Below are 16802 nucleotides of genomic sequence, written 5' to 3'. Positions count from 1 at the left end.
TGGGAGGGTTAGTTACACTGGATTGTGTGTGTGTGGGGAGGTTTCGTTACACTGGATTGTGTGTGTGGGACGGTGTAGTTACACTGGATTGTATGTGTGGGAGGGTGTAGTTACACTGGATTGTGTGTGTGGGGGAGGGGTGTAGTTACTCTGGATTGTATGTGTGGGAGGGTGTAGTTACACTGGATTCTGTGTGTGGGAGGGTGTAGTTACACGGGATTGTATGTGTGGGAGGGTGTAGGTACACTGGATTGTGTGTGTGGGAAGGTGTAGTTACACTGGATTGTGTGTGTGGGCGGGTGTAGTTACACTGGATTGTATGTGTGGGAGGGTGTAGTTACACTGGATTGTGTGTGTGGGAGGGTGTAGTTACACTGGATTGTGTGTGTGGGGGGAGGTGTCGTTACACTGGATTGTGTGTGTGGGGGAGGGTGTAGTCACACTGGATTGTGTGTGTGTGCGAGGGTGTAGTTACACTGGATTGTGTGTGTGGGAGGCGTCGTTACACTGGATTGTGTGTGTGGGGGAGGTGTCGTTACACTGGATTGTGTGTGTGGGGGAGGGTGTAGTTACACTGGATTGTGTGTGTGGGGGAGGGTGTAGTTACACTGGATTGTGTGTGTGGGGAGAATGTAGTTACACTGGATTGTGTGTGTGGGGAGGGTGTAGTTACACTGGATTGTGTGTGTGGGGGAGGTGTGTAGTTACACTGGATTGTGTGTGTGGGGGAGGGGTGTTGTTACACTGGATTTTGTGTGCGGGGGAGGGTGTAGTTACACTGGATTGTGTGTGTGGGAGGATGTAGTTACACTGGATTGTGTGTGTGGGGGAGGGTGTAGTTACACTGGATTTTGTGTGTGGGAGGGTGTAGTTACCTTCGATTGTGTGTGTGGGGGGAGGTGTCGTTACACTGGATTGTATGTGTGGGAGGGTGTAGTTACACTGGAGTGTGTGTGGGGGAGGGGTGTAGTTACACTGGATTGTGTGTGTGGGAGGGCGTAGTTCCACTGGATTGTGTGTGTGGGAAGGTGTAGTTACACTGGATTGTGTGTGTGGGGGAGGGTGTAGTTAAACTGGATTGTGTGTGTGGGGGGGGAGGGTGTAGTTACACTGGATTGTGTGTGTGGGGGAGGTGTAGTTACACTGGACTGTGTGTGTGGGGGGAAGTGTCGTTACACTGGATTGTGTGTGTGGGAGGTGTCGTTACACTGTATTGGGTGTGTGGGGGGGAGGGTGTAGTTACACTGGATTGTGTGTATGAGAGGGTGTATTTACACTGGACTGTGTGTGTGTGGGGGAGGTGTCATTACACTGGATTGTATGTGTGGCAGGGTGTCGTTACACTGGATTGTAGGTGGGGCAGTGTATAGTTACACTGGATTGTATGTGTGGGAGGGTTAGTTACACTGGATTGTGTGTGGGGGGGGGGGGTTTCGTTACACTGGATTGTGTGTGTGGGAGGGTGTAGTTACACTGGATTGTATGTGTGGGAGGGTGTAGTTACACTGGATTGTGTGTGTGGGGGAGGGGTGTAGTTACTCTGGATTGTATGTGTGGGAGGGTGTAGTTACACTGGATTGTGTGTGTGGGAGGGTGTAGTTACACTGGATTGTATGTGTGGGAGGGTGTAGGTACACTGGATTGTGTGTGTGTGGGAGGGTGTAGTTACACTGGATTGTGTGTGCGGGCGGGTGTAGTTACACTGGATTGTATGTGTGGGAGAGTGTAGGTACACTGGATTGTGTGTGTGTGGAAGGGTGTAGTTACACTGGATTGTGTGTGTGGGAGGGTGTAGTTACACTGGATTGTGTGTGTGGGAGGGTGTAGTTACACTGGATTGTGTGTGTGGGAGGGTGTCGTTACACTGGATTGTGTGTGTGTGGGAGGGTGTCGTTACACTGGATTGTGTGTGTGTGGGAGGGTGTAGTTACACTGGATTGTGTGTGGGGGGGAGGTGTCGTTACACTGGATTGAGTGTGTGGGGGGAGGGTGTAGTTACACTGGATTGTGTGTGTGTGGGGGAGGTGTAGTTACACTGGATTGTGTGTGTGGGAGGGTGTAATTACACTGGATTGTGTGTGTGGGGGGGAGGTGTCGTTACACTGGATTGTGTGTGTGGGAGGGGTCGTTACACTGGATTGTGTGTGTGGGAGGGTGTAGTTACACTGGATTGTGTGTGTGGGGGAGGGTGTAGTTACACTGGATTGTGTGTGTGGGAGGGTGTAGTTACCTTGGATTGTGTGTGTGGGGGAGGGTGTAGTTACACTGGATTGTGTGTGTGGGGGGGAGGTGTCGTTACACTGGATTGTATGTGTGAGAGGGTGTAGTTACACTGGAGTGTGTGTGTGGGGAGGGGTGTAGTTCCACTGGATTGTGTATGTGGGAGGGTGCAGTTCCACTGGATTGTGTGTGAGTGGGGGAGGGTGTAGTTACATTGGATTGTGTGTATGGGAGGGTGTATTTACACTGGACTGTGTGTGTGTGGGGGAGGTGTCATTACACTGGATTGTATGTGTGGCAGGGTGTCGTTACACTGGATTGTAGGTGGGGCAGTGTGTAGTTACACTGGATTGTATGTGTGGGAGGGTTAGTTACACTGGATTGTGTGTGTGTGGGGAGGTTTCGTTACACTGGATTGTGTGTGTGGGACGGTGTAGTTACACTGGATTGTATGTGTGGGAGGGTGTAGTTACACTGGATTGTCTGTGTGGGGGAGGGGTGTAGTTACTCTGGATTGTATGTGTGGGAGGGTGTAGTTACACTGGATTCTGTGTGTGGGAGGGTGTAGTTACACGGGATTGTATGTGTGGGAGGGTGTAGGTACACTGGATTGTGTGTGTGTGGGAGGGTGTAGTTACACTGGATTGTGTGTGTGGGCGGGTGTAGTTACACTGGATTGTATGTGTGGGAGGGTGTAGTTACACTGGATTGTGTGTGTGGGAGGGTGTAGTTACACTGGATTGTGTGTGTGGGGGGAGGTGTCGTTACACTGGATTGTGTGTGTGGGGGAGGGTGTAGTCACACTGGATTGTGTGTGTGTGCGAGGGTGTAGTTACACTGGATTGTGTGTGTGGGAGGCGTCGTTACACTGGATTGTGTGTGTGGGGGAGGTGTCGTTACACTGGATTGTGTGTGTGGGGGAGGGTGTAGTTACACTGGATTGTGTGCGTGGGGGAGGGTGTAGTTACACTGGATTGTGTGTGTGGGGAGGATGTAGTTACACTGGATTGTGTGTGTGGGGAGGGTGTAGTTACACTGGATTGTGTGCGTGGGGGAGGGTGTAGTTACACTGGATTGTGTGTGTGGGGAGGATGTAGTTACACTGGATTGTGTGTGTGGGGAGGGTGTAGTTACACTGGATTGTATGTGTGGGAGGGTGTAGGTACACTGGATTATGTGTGTGTGGGAGGGTGTAGTTACACTGGATTGTGTGTGCGGGCGGGTGTAGTTACACTGGATTGTATGTGTGGGAGAGTGTAGGTACACTGGATTGTGTGTGTGTGGGAGGGTGTAGTTACACTGGATTGTGTGTGTGGGAGGGAGTAGTTACACTGGATTGTGTGTTTGGGAGGGTGTAGTTACACTGGATTGTGTGTGTGTGGGAGGGTGTAGTTACACTGGATTGTGTGTGGGGGGGAGGTGTCGTTACACTGGATTATGTGTGTGGGGGGGGAGGGTGTAGTTACACTGGATTGTGTGTGTGTGGGGGAGGTGTAGTTACACTGGATTGTGTGTGTGGGAGGGTGTAATTACACTGGATTGTGTGTGTGGGGGGGAGGTGTCGTTACACTGGATTGTGTGTGTGGGAGGGGTCGTTACACTGGATTGTGTGTGTGGGAGGGTGTAGTTACACTGGATTGTGTGTGTGGGGGAGGGTGTAGTTACACTGGATTGTGTGTGTGGGAGGGTGTAGTTACCTTGGATTGTGTGTGTGGGGGAGGGTGTAGTTACACTGGATTGTGTGTGTGGGGGGGAGGTGTCGTTACACTGGATTGTATGTGTGAGAGGGTGTAGTTACACTGGAGTGTGTGTGTGGGGAGGGGTGTAGTTCCACTGGATTGTGTATGTGGGAGGGTGCAGTTCCACTGGATTGTGTGTGAGTGGGGGAGCGGTATAGTTACACTGGATTGTGTGTGTGGGAGGGTGTAGTTACACTGGATTGTGTGTGTGGGGGAGGGTGTAGTTACATTGGATTGTGTGTATGGGAGGGTGTATTTACACTGGACTGTGTGTGTGTGGGGGAGGTGTCATTACACTGGATTGTATGTGTGGCAGGGTGTCGTTACACTGGATTGAATGTGGGGCAGTGTGTAGTTACACTGGATTGTATGTGTGGGAGGGTTAGTTACACTGGATTGTGTGTGTGTGGGGAGGTTTCGTTACACTGGATTGTGTGTGTGGGACGGTGTAGTTACACTGGATTGTATGTGTGGGAGGGTGTAGTTACACTGGATTGTGTGTGTGGGGGAGGGGTGTAGTTACTCTGGATTGTATGTGTGGGAGGGTGTAGTTACACTGGATTCTGTGTGTGGGAGGGTGTAGTTACACGGGATTGTATGTGTGGGAGGGTGTAGGTACACTGGATTGTGTGTGTGGGAAGGTGTAGTTACACTGGATTGTGTGTGTGGGCGGGTGTAGTTACACTGGATTGTATGTGTGGGAGGGTGTAGTTACACTGGATTGTGTGTGTGGGAGGGTGTAGTTACACTGGATTGTGTGTGTGGGGGGAGGTGTCGTTACACTGTATTGTGTGTGTGGGGGAGGGTGTAGTCACACTGGATTGTGTGTGTGTGCGAGGGTGTAGTTACACTGGATTGTGTGTGTGGGAGGCGTCGTTACACTGGATTGTGTGTGTGGGGGAGGTGTCGTTACACTGGATTGTGTGTGTGGGGGAGGGTGTAGTTACACTGGATTGTGTGTGTGGGGGAGGGTGTAGTTACACTGGATTGTGTGTGTGGGGAGAATGTAGTTACACTGGATTGTGTGTGTGGGGAGGGTGTAGTTACACTGGATTGTGTGTGTGGGGGAGGTGTGTAGTTACACTGGATTGTGTGTGTGGGGGAGGGGTGTAGTTACACTGGATTGTGTGTGCGGGGGAGGGTGTAGTTATACTGGATTGTGTGTGTGGGAGGATGTAGTTACACTGGATTGTGTGTGTGGGGGAGGGTGTAGTTACACTGGATTTTGTGTGTGGGAGGGTGTAGTTACCTTCGATTGTGTGTGTGGGGGGAGGTGTCGTTACACTGGATTGTATGTGTGGGAGGGTGTAGTTACACTGGAGTGTGTGTGGGGGAGGGGTGTAGTTACACTGGATTGTGTGTGTGGGAGGGCGTAGTTCCACTGGATTGTGTGTGTGGGAAGGTGTAGTTACACTGGATTGTGTGTGTGGGGGAGGGTGTAGTTAAACTGGATTGTGTGTGTGGGGGGGGAGGGTGTAGTTACACTGGATTGTGTGTGTGGGGGAGGTGTAGTTACACTGGATTGTGTGTGTGGGGGGAAGTGTCGTTACACTGGATTGTGTGTGTGGGAGGTGTCGTTGCACTGTATTGGGTGTGTGGGGGGGAGGGTGTAGTTACACTGGATTGTGTGTATGAGAGGGTGTATTTACACTGGACTGTGTGTGTGTGGGGGAGGTGTCATTACACTGGATTGTATGTGTGGCAGGGTGTCGTTACACTGGATTGTAGGTGGGGCAGTGTATAGTTACACTGGATTGTATGTGTGGGAGGGTTAGTTACACTGGATTGTGTGTGGGGGGGGGTTCGTTACACAGGATTGTGTGTGTGGGAGGGTGTAGTTACACTGGATTGTATGTGTGGGAGGGTGTAGTTACACTGGATTGTGTGTGTGGGGGAGGGGTGTAGTTACTCTGGATTGTATGTGTGGGAGGGTGTAGTTACACTGGATTGTGTGTGTGGGAGGGTGTAGTTACACTGGATTGTATGTGTGGGAGGGTGTAGGTACACTGGATTGTGTGTGTGTGGGAGGGTGTAGTTACACTGGATTGTGTGTGCGGGCGGGTGTAGTTACACTGGATTGTATGTGTGGGAGAGTGTAGGTACACTGGATTGTCTGTGTGTGGAAGGGTGTAGTTACACTGGATTGTGTGTGTGGGAGGGTGTAGTTACACTGGATTGTGTGTGTGGGAGGGTGTAGTTACACTGGATTGTGTGTGTGGGAGGGTGTAGTTACACTGGATTGTGTGTGTGTGGGAGGGTGTCGTTACACTGGATTGTGTGTGTGTGGGAGGGTGTAGTTACACTGGATTGTGTGTGGGGGGGAGGTGTCGTTACACTGGATTGTGTGTGTGGGGGGAGGGTGTAGTTACACTGGATTGTGTGTGTGTGGGGGAGGTGTAGTTACACTGGATTGTGTGTGTGGGAGGGTGTAATTACACTGGATTGTGTGTGTGGGGGGGAGGTGTCGTTACACTGGATTGTGTGTGTGGGAGGGGTCGTTACACTGGATTGTGTGTGTGGGAGGGTGTAGTTACACTGGATTGTGTGTGTGGGGGAGGGTGTAGTTACACTGGATTGTGTGTGTGGGAGGGTGTAGTTACCTTGTATTGTGTGTGTGGGGGAGGGTGTAGTTACACTGGATTGTGTGTGTGGGGGGGAGGTGTCGTTACACTGGATTGTATGTGTGAGAGGGTGTAGTTACACTGGAGTGTGTGTGTGGGGAGGGGTGTAGTTCCACTGGATTGTGTATGTGGGAGGGTGCAGTTCCACTGGATTGTGTGTGAGTGGGGGAGGGTGTAGTTACATTGGATTGTGTGTATGGGAGGGTGTATTTACACTGGACTGTGTGTGTGTGGGGGAGGTGTCATTACACTGGATTGTATGTGTGGCAGGGTGTCGTTACACTGGATTGTAGGTGGGGCAGTGTGTAGTTACACTGGATTGTATGTGTGGGAGGGTTAGTTACACTGGATTGTGTGTGTGTGGGGAGGTTTCGTTACACTGGATTGTGTGTGTGGGACGGTGTAGTTACACTGGATTGTATGTGTGGGAGGGTGTAGTTACACTGGATTGTCTGTGTGGGGGAGGGGTGTAGTTACTCTGGATTGTATGTGTGGGAGGGTGTAGTTACACTGGATTCTGTGTGTGGGAGGGTGTAGTTACACGGGATTGTATGTGTGGGAGGGTGTAGGTACACTGGATTGTGTGTGTGTGGGAGGGTGTAGTTACACTGGATTGTGTGTGTGGGCGGGTGTAGTTACACTGGATTGTATGTGTGGGAGGGTGTAGATACACTGGATTGTGTGTGTGGGAGGGTGTAGTTACACTGGATTGTGTGTGTGGGGGGAGGTGTCGTTACACTGGATTGTGTGTGTGGGGGAGGGTGTAGTCACACTGGATTGTGTGTGTGTGCGAGGGTGTAGTTACACTGGATTGTGTGTGTGGGAGGCGTCGTTACACTGGATTGTGTGTGTGGGGGAGGTGTCGTTACACTGGATTGTGTGTGTGGGGGAGGGTGTAGTTACACTGGATTGTGTGCGTGGGGGAGGGTGTAGTTACACTGGATTGTGTGTGTGGGGGAGGTGTGTAGTTACAGTGGATTGTGTGTTTGGGGGAGGGGTGTAGTTACACTGGATTGTGTGTGCGGGGGAGGGTGTAGTTATACTGGATTGTGTGTGTGGGAGGATGTAGTTACACTGGATTGTGTGTGTGGGGGAGGGTGTAGTTACACTGGATTTTGTGTGTGGGAGGGTGTAGTTACCTTCGATTGTGTGTGTGGGGGGAGGTGTCGTTACACTGGATTGTATGTGTGGGAGGGTGTAGTTACACTGGAGTGTGTGTGGGGGAGGGGTGTAGTTACACTGGATTGTGTGTGTGGGAGGGCGTAGTTCCACTGGATTGTGTGTGTGGGAAGGTGTAGTTACACTGGATTGTGTGTGTGGGGGAGGGTGTAGTTAAACTGGATTGTGTGAGTGGGGGGGGAGGGTGTAGTTACACTGGATTGTGTGTGTGGGGGAGGTGTAGTTACACTGGATTGTGTGTGTGGGGGGAAGTGTCGTTACACTGGATTGTGTGTGTGGGAGGTGTCGTTACACTGTATTGGGTGTGTGGGGGGGAGGGTGTAGTTACACTGGATTGTGTGTGTGGGGGAGGTGTCGTTACACTGGATTGTGTATGTGGGGGGAGGGTGCAGTTACACTGGATTGTGTGTGTGGGAGGGTGTAGTTACACTGGATTGTGTGTGTGGGAGGATGTAGTTACACTGGATTGTGTGTGTGGGAGGGTGTAGTTACACTGGATTGTGTGTGTGGGGGAGGGTGTAGTTACACTGGATTGTGTGTGCGGGGGAGGGTGTAGTTACACTGGATTGTGTGTGTGTGGGAGGGTGTAGTTACACTGGATTGTGTGTGTGGGGGAGGGTGTAGTCACACTGGATTGTGTGTGTGGGGGGAGGTGTCGTTACACTGGATTGTGTGTGGGGGAGGTGTCGTTACACTGGATTGTGTGTGTGGGGGAGGGTGTAGTTACACTGGATTGTGTGTGTGGGAGGCGTCGTTACACTGGATTGTGTGTGTGGGGGGAGGTGTCGTTACACTGGATTGTGTGTGTGGGGAGGGTGTAGTTACACTGGATTGTGTGTGTGGGGGAGGGTGTAGTTACACTGGATTGTGTGTGTGGGTGGGTGTAGTTACACTTGGTTGTGTGTGTGGTAGGGTGTAGTTACACTGGATTGTATGTGTGGGAGGGTGTAGTTACACTGGATTGTGTGTGTGGGAGGGTGTAGTTACACTGGATTGTGTGTGTGTGGGGGAGGTGTCGTTACACTGGCTTGTGTGTGTGGGGGAGGGTGTAGTTACACTGGATTGTGTGTGTGTGGGACGGTGTAGTTACACTGGATTGTGTGTGTGGGGGAGGGTGTAGTCACACTGGATTGTGTGTGTGTGGGAGGGTGTAGTTACACTGGATTGTGTGTGTGGGAGGGTGTAGTTACACTGGATTGTGTGTGTGGGGGAGGGTGTAGTTACATTGGATTGTGTGTATGAGAGGGTGTATTTACACTGGACTGTGTGTGTGTGGGGGAGGTGTCATTACACTGGATTGTATGTGTGGCAGGGTGTCGTTACACTGGATTGTCGGTGGGGCAGTGTGTAGTTACACTGGATTGTATGTGTGGGAGGGTTAGTTACACTGGATTGTGTGTGGGGGGAGGTTTCGTTACACTGGATTGTGTGTGTGGGAGGGTGTAGTTACACTGGATTGTGTGTGTGGGGGAGGGTGTAGTTACACTGGATTGTGTGTGTGGGGGAGGGGTGTAGTTACTCTGGATTGTATTTGTGGGAGGGTGTAGTTACACTGGATTGTGTGTGTGGGAGGGTGTAGTTACACTGGATTGTATGTGTGGGAGGGTGTAGGTACACTGGATTGTGTGTGTGTGGGAGGGTGTAGTTACACTGGATTGTGTGTGCGGGCGGGTGTAGTTACACTGGATTGTATGTGTGGGAGAGTGTAGGTACACTGGATTGTGTGTGTGTGGGAGGGTGTAGTTACACTGGATTGTGTGTGTGGGAGGGTGTAGTTACACTGGATTGTGTGTGTGGGAGGGTGTAGTTACACTGGATTGTGTGTGTGGGGGAGGGTGTATTTACACTGGATTGTGTGTGGGGGGGAGGTGTCGTTACACTGGATTGTGTGTGTGGGGGGAGGGTGTAGTTACACTGGATTGTGTGTGTGTGGGGGAGGTGTAGTTACACTGGATTGTGTGTGTGGGAGGGTGTAATTACACTGGATTGTGTGTGTGGGGGGAGGTGTCGTTACACTGGATTGTGTGTGTGGGAGGAGTCGTTACACTGGATTGTGTGTGTGGGGGAGGGTGTAGTTACACTGGATTGTGTGTGTGGGGGGGAGGGTGTAGTTACACTGGATTGTGTGTGTGGGGGAGGTGTAGTTACACTGGACTGTGTGTGTGGGAGGGTGTAGTTACACTGGATTGTGTGTGTGGGGGGAGGTGTCGTTACACTGGATTGTGTGTGTGGGAGGTGTCGTTACACTGGATTGTATGTGTGGGGGAGGGTGTAGTTACACTGGATTGTGTGTGTGGGAGGGTGTAGTTACACTGGATTGTGTGTGTGGGGGAGGGTGTAGTTACACTGGATTGTGTGTGTGGGAGGGTGTAGTTACCTTGGATTGTGTGTGTGGGGGAGTGTGTAGTTATACTGGATTGTGTGTGTGGGGGGGAGGTGTCGTTACACTGGATTGTATGTGTGAGAGGGTGTAGTTACACTGGAGTGTGTGTGTGGGGAGGGGTGTAGTTCCACTGGATTGTGTATGTGGGAGGGTGCAGTTCCACTGGATTGTGTGTGTGGGGGTGCGGTGTAGTTACACTGGATTGTGTGTGTGGGAGGGTGTAGTTACACTGGATTGTGTGTGTGGGGGAGGGTGTAGTTACAGTGGATTGTGTGTATGGGAGGGTGTATTTACACTGGACTGTGTGTGTGTGGGGGAGGTGTCATTACACTGGATTGTATGTGTGGCAGGGTGTCGTTACACTGGATTGTAGGTGGGGCAGTGTGTAGTTACACTGGATTGTATGTGTGGGAGGGTTAGTTACACTGGATTGTGTGTGGGGGGAGTTTTCGTTACACTGGATTGTGTGTGTGGGAGGGTGTAGTTACACTGTATTGTATGTGTGGGAGGGTGTAGTTACACTGGATTGTGTGTGTGGGGGAGGGGTGTAGTTACTCTGGATTGTATGTGTGGGAGGGTGTAGTTACACTGGATTCTGTGTGTGGGAGGGTGTAGTTACACGGGATTGTATGTGTGGGAGGGTGTAGGTACACTGTATTGTGTGTGTGGGAGGGTGTAGTTACACTGGATTGTGTGTGTGGGCGGGTGTAGTTACACTGGATTGTATGTGTGGGAGGGTGTAGTTACACTGGATTGTGTGTGTGGGAGGGTGTAGTTACACTGGATTGTGTGTGTGGGGGGGAGGTGTCGTTACACTGGATTGTGTGTGTGGGGGAGGGTGTAGTCACACTGGATTGTGTGTGTGTGCGAGGGTGTAGTTACACTGGATTGTGTGTGTGGGAGGCGTCGTTACACTGGATTGTGTGTGTGGGGGAGGTGTCGTTACACTGGATTGTGTGTGTGGGGGAGGGTGTAGTTACACTGGATTGTGTGTGTGGGGGAGGGTGTAGTTACACTGGATTGTGTGTGTGGGGAGGATGTAGTTACACTGGATTGTGTGTGTGGGGAGGGTGTAGTTACACTGGATTGTGTGTGTGGGGGAGGTGTGCAGTTACACTGGATTGTGTGTGTGGGGGAGGGGTGTAGTTACACTGGATTGTGTGTGCGGGGGAGGGTGCAGTTACACTGGATTGTGTGTGTGGGAGGATGTAGTTACACTGGATTGTGTGTGTGGGGGAGGGTGTAGTTACACTGGATTTTGTGTGTGGGAGGGTGTAGTTACCTTCGATTGTGTGTGTGGGGGGAGGTGTCGTTACACTGGATTGTATGTGTGGGAGGGTGTAGTTACACTGGAGTGTGTGTGGGGGAGGGGTGTAGTTACACTGGATTGTGTGTGTGGGAGGGTGTAGTTCCACTGGATTGTGTGTGTGGGAGGGTGTAGTTACACTGGATTGTGTGTGTGGGGGAGGGTGTAGTTAAACTGGATTGTGTGTGTGGGGGGGGGAGGGTGTAGTTACACTGGATTGTGTGTGTGGGGGAGGTGTAGTTACACTGGATTGTTTGTGTGGGGGGAAGTGTCATTACACTGGATTGTGTGTGTGGGGGAGGTGTAGTTACACTGGATTGTGTGTGTGGGGGGAAGTGTCATTACACTGGATTGTGTGTGTGGGAGGTGTCGTTACACTGTATTGGGTGTGTGGGGGGGAGGGTGTAGTTACACTGTATTGTGTGTGTGGGGGAGGTGTCGTTACACTGGATTGTGTATGTGGGGGGAGGGTGCAGTTACACTGGATTGTGTGTGTGTGGGAGGGTGTAGTTACACTGGATTGTGTGTGTGGGGGAGGGTGTAGTTACACTGGATTGTGTGTGTGGGCGGGTGTAGTTACACTTGGTTGTGTGTGTGGTAGGGTGTAGTTACAGTCGATTGTATGTGTGGGAGGGTGTAGTTACACTGGATTGTGTGTGTGGGAGGGTGTAGTTACACTGGATTGTGTGTGTGTGGGGGAGGTGTCGTTACACTGGATTGTGTGTGTGGGGGAGGGTGTAGTTACACTGGATTGTGTGTCTGTGGGACGGTGTAGTTACACTGGATTGTGTGTGTGGGGGAGAGTGTAGTCACACTGGATTGTGTGTGTGTGGGAGGGTGTAGTTACACTGGATTGTGTGTGTGGGGGAGGGTGTAGTTACACTGGATTGTGTGTGGGGGGGAGGGTGTAGTTACACTGGATTGTGTGTGTGGGGAGGATGTAGTTACACTGGATTGTGTGTGTGGGGAGGGTGTAGTTACACTGGATTGTGTGTGTGGCGGAGGTGTGTAGTTACACTGGATTGTGTGTGTGGGGGAGGGGTGTAGTTACACTGGATTGTGTGTGCGGGGGAGGGTGTAGTTACACTGGATTGTGTGTGTGGGAGGGTGTAGTTACTCTGGATTGTATTTGTGGGAGGGTGTAGTTACACTGGATTGTGTGTGTGGGAGGGTGTAGTTACACTGGATTGTATGTGTGGGAGGGTGTAGGTACACTGGATTGTGTGTGTGTGGGAGGGTGTAGTTACACTGGATTGTGTGTGCGGGCGGGTGTAGTTACACTGGATTGTATGTGTGGGAGAGTGTAGGTACACTGGATTGTGTGTGTGTGGGAGGGTGTAGTTACACTGGATTGTGTGTGTGGGAGGGTGTAGTTACACTGGATTGTGTGTGTGGGAGGGTGTAGTTACACTGGATTGTGTGTGGGGGGAGGTGTCGTTACACTGGATTGTGTGTGTGGGGGGAGGGTGTAGTTACACTGGATTGTGTGTGTGTGGGGGAGGTGTAGTTACACTGGATTGTGTGTGTGGGAGGGTGTAATTACACTGGATTGTGTGTGTGGGGGGAGGTGTCGTTACACTGGATTGTGTGTGTGGGAGGAGTCGTTACACTGGATTGTGTGTGTGGGGGAGGGTGTAGTTACACTGGATTGTGTGTGTGGGGGGGAGGGTGTAGTTACACTGGATTGTGTGTGTGGGGGAGGTGTAGTTACACTGGATTGTGTGTGTGGGAGGGTGTAGTTACACTGGATTGTGTGTGTGGGGAGAGGTGTCGTTACACTGGATTGTGTGTGTGGGAGGTGTCGTTACACTGGATTGTATGTGTGGGGGAGGGTGTAGTTACACTGGATTGTGTGTGTGGGAGGGTGTAGTTACACTGGATTGTGTGTGTGGGGGAGGGTGTAGTTACACTGGATTGTGTGTGTGGGAGGGTGTAGTTACCTTGGATTGTGTGTGTGGGGGAGGGTGTAGTTACACTGGATTGTGTGTGTGGGGGGGAGTTGTCGTTACACTGGATTGTATGTGTGAGAGGGTGCAGTTACACTGGAGTGTGTGTGTGGGGAGGGGTGTAGTTCCACTGGATTGTGTATGTGGGAGGGTGCAGTTCCACTGGATTGTGTGTGTGGGGGAGCGGTGTAGTTACACTGGATTGTGTGTGTGGGAGGGTGTAGTTACACTGGATTGTGTGTGTGGGGGAGGGTGTAGTTACATTGGATTGTGTGTATGGGAGGGTGTATTTACACTGGACTGTGTGTGTGTGGGGGAGGTGTCATTACACTGGATTGTATGTGTGGCAGGGTGTCGTTACACTGGATTGTAGGTGGGGCAGTGTGTAGTTACACTGGATTGTATGTGTGGGAGGGTTAGTTACACTGGATTGTGTGTGGGGGGAGTTTTCGTTACACTGGATTGTGTGTGTGGGAGGGTGTAGTTACACTGGATTGTATGTGTGGGAGGGTGTAGTTACACTGGATTGTGTGTGTGGGGGAGGGGTGTAGTTACTCTGGATTGTATGTGTGGGAGGGTGTAGTTACACTGGATTCTGTGTGTGGGAGGGTGTAGTTACACGGGATTGTATGTGTGGGAGGGTGTAGGTACACTGTATTGTGTGTGTGGGAGGGTGTAGTTACACTGGATTGTGTGTGTGGGCGGGTGTAGTTACACTGGATTGTATGTGTGGGAGGGTGTAGTTACACTGGATTGTGTGTGTGGGAGGGTGTAGTTACACTGGATTGTGTGTGTGGGGGGGAGGTGTCGTTACACTGGATTGTGTGTGTGGGGGAGGGTGTAGTCACACTGGATTGTGTGTGTGTGCGAGGGTGTAGTTACACTGGATTGTGTGTGTGGGAGGCGTCGTTACACTGGATTGTGTGTGTGGGGGAGGTATCGTTACACTGGATTGTGTGTGTGGGGGAGGGTGTAGTTACACTGGATTGTGTGTGTGGGGGAGGGTGTAGTTACACTGGATTGTGTGTGTGGGGAGGATGTAGTTACACTGGATTGTGTGTGTGGGGAGGGTGTAGTTACACTGGATTGTGTGTGTGGGGGAGGTGTGCAGTTACACTGGATTGTGTGTGTGGGGGAGGGGTGTAGTTACACTGGATTGTGTGTGCGGGGGAGGGTGCAGTTACACTGGATTGTGTGTGTGGGAGGATGTAGTTACACTGGATTGTGTGTGTGGGGGAGGGTGTAGTTACACTGGATTTTGTGTGTGGGAGGGTGTAGTTACCTTCGATTGTGTGTGTGGGGGGAGGTGTCGTTACACTGGATTGTATGTGTGGGAGGGTGTAGTTACACTGGAGTGTGTGTGGGGGAGGGGTGTAGTTACACTGGATTGTGTGTGTGGGAGGGTGTAGTTCCACTGGATTGTGTGTGTGGGAGGGTGTAGTTACACTGGATTGTGTGTGTGGGGGAGGGTGTAGTTAAACTGGATTGTGTGTGTGGGGGGGGAGGGTGTAGTTACACTGGATTGTGTGTGTGGGGGAGGTGTAGTTACACTGTATTGGGTGTGTGGGGGGGAGGGTGTAGTTACACTGTATTGTGTGTGTGGGGGAGGTGTCGTTACACTGGATTGTGTATGTGGGGGGAGGGTGCAGTTACACTGGATTGTGTGTGTGTGGGAGGGTGTAGTTACACTGGATTGTGTGTGTGGGGGAGGGTGTAGTTACACTGGATTGTGTGTGTGGGCGGGTGTAGTTACACTTGGTTGTGTGTGTGGTAGGGTGTAGTTACAGTCGATTGTATGTGTGGGAGGGTGTAGTTACACTGGATTGTGTGTGTGGGAGGGTTAGTTACACTGGATTGTGTGTGTGTGGGGGAGGTGTCGTTACACTGGATTGTGTGTGTGGGAGGGTGTAGTTACACTGGATTGTATGTGTGGGAGGGTGTAGTTACACTGGATTGTGTGTGTGGGGGAGGGGTGTAGTTACTCTGGATTGTATGTGTGGGAGGGTGTAGTTACACTGGATTGTGTGTGTGGGAGGGTGTAGTTACACGGGATTGTATGTGTGGGAGGGTGTAGGTACACTGTATTGTGTGTGTGGGAGGGTGTAGTTACACTGGATTGTGTGTGTGGGCGGGTGTAGTTACACTGGATTGTATGTGTGGGAGGGTGTAGTTACACTGGATTGTGTGTGTGGGAGGGTGTAGTTACACTGGATTGTGTGTGTGGGGGGGAGGTGTCGTTACACTGGATTGTGTGTGTGGGGGAGGGTGTAGTCACACTGGATTGTGTGTGTGTGCGAGGGTGTAGTTACACTGGATTGTGTGTGTGGGAGGCGTCGTTACACTGGATTGTGTGTGTGGGGGAGGTGTCGTTACACTGGATTGTGTGTGTGGGGGAGGGTGTAGTTACACTGGATTGTGTGTGTGGGGGAGGGTGTAGTTACACTGGATTGTGTGTGTGGGGAGGATGTAGTTACACTGGATTGTGTGTGTGGGGAGGGTGTAGTTACACTGGATTGTGTGTGTGGGGGAGGTGTGCAGTTACACTGGATTGTGTGTGTGGGGGAGGGGTGTAGTTACACTGGATTGTGTGTGCGGGGGAGGGTGCAGTTACACTGGATTGTGTGTGTGGGAGGATGTAGTTACACTGGATTGTGTGTGTGGGGGAGGGTGTAGTTACACTGGATTTTGTGTGTGGGAGGGTGTAGTTACCTTCGATTGTGTGTGTGGGGGGAGGTGTCGTTACACTGGATTGTATGTGTGGGAGGGTGTAGTTACACTGGAGTGTGTGTGGGGGAGGGGTGTAGTTACACTGGATTGTGTGTGTGGGAGGGTGTAGTTCCACTGGATTGTGTGTGTGGGAGGGTGTAGTTACACTGGATTGTGTGTGTGGGGGAGGGTGTAGTTAAACTGGATTGTGTGTGTGGGGGGCGAGGGTGTAGTTACACTGGATTGTGTGTGTGGGGGAGGTGTAGTTACACTGGATTGTGTGTGTGGGGGGAAGTGTCATTACACTGGATTGTGTGTGTGGGAGGTGTCGTTACACTGTATTGGGTGTGTGGGGGGGAGGGTGTAGTTACACTGTATTGTGTGTGTGGGGGAGGTGTCGTTACACTGGATTGTGTATGTGGGGGGAGGGTGCAGTTACACTGGATTGTGTGTGTGTGGGAGGGTGTAGTTACACTGGATTGTGTGTGTGGGGGAGGGTGTAGTTACACTGGATTGTGTGTGTGGGCGGGTGTAGTTACACTTGGTAGTGTGTGTGGTAGGGTGTAGTTACAGTCGATTGTATGTGTGGGAGGGTGTAGTTACACTGGATTGTGTGTGTGGGAGGGTATAGTTACACTGGATTGTGTGTGTGTGGGGGAGGTGTCGTTACACTGGATTGTGTGTGTGGGGGAGGATGTAGTT

This window comes from Mustelus asterias, chromosome 11 (assembly GCF_964213995.1).
Source record: "Mustelus asterias chromosome 11, sMusAst1.hap1.1, whole genome shotgun sequence".
NCBI classification, from domain to species: domain Eukaryota; kingdom Metazoa; phylum Chordata; class Chondrichthyes; order Carcharhiniformes; family Triakidae; genus Mustelus; species Mustelus asterias.
This window is presented reverse-complemented; position numbering follows the sequence as displayed.